At 35.5% G+C, this 614-nt stretch overlaps 1 protein-coding gene across 2 annotated transcripts in view; it reads left to right on the forward strand.

Moving 5' to 3' along the window:
- The window catches only part of UNC79 (unc-79 homolog, NALCN channel complex subunit), a 221,191-nt gene that overhangs the window by 119,560 nt on the left and 101,017 nt on the right, over window positions 1-614 (forward strand). The gene's annotated exons all lie outside the window — the stretch shown is intronic.

Here is a 614-nt window from a genome sequence, read left to right on the forward strand (position 1 = left end):
CGACAAACCCACAGCCAACATCGTTCTTAATGGTGAAAAACTGAAACCATTTCCACTAAGATCAGGAACAAGACAAGGTTGTCCACTGTCACCACTATTATTAAACATAGTTTTGGAAGTTTTAGCCACAGCAATCAGAGAAGAAAAAAGAAATAAAAGGAATACAAATCAGAAAAGAAGAGGTAAAGCTGTCACTGTTTGAAGATGACATGATACTATACATAGAGAATCCTAAAGATGCTACCAGAAAGCTACTAGAGCTAATGAATGAATTTGGTAAAGTTGCAGGATACAAAATTAATGCACAGAAATCTCTTGCATTCCTATACACTAATGATGGAAAATCTGAAAGACAAATTAGGGAAACACTCCCATTTACCATTGCAGCGAAAAGAATAAAATACCTAGGAATAAACCTACCTAGGGAGACAAAAGACCTGTATGCAGAAAACTATAAGAAAGATGAAAGAAATTAAAGATGATACAAACAGATGGAGAGATAGACCATGTCTTGGATTGGAAGAATCAACATTGTGAAAATGACTCTACTACCCAAAGCAATCTACAGATTCAGTGCAATCCCTATCAAACTACCAATGGCATTTTTCACAGAA

The sequence above is a fragment of the Physeter macrocephalus genome, chromosome 11, assembly GCF_002837175.3.
Source record: "Physeter macrocephalus isolate SW-GA chromosome 11, ASM283717v5, whole genome shotgun sequence".
In the NCBI taxonomy this organism is placed as follows: Eukaryota; Metazoa; Chordata; class Mammalia; order Artiodactyla; family Physeteridae; genus Physeter; species Physeter macrocephalus.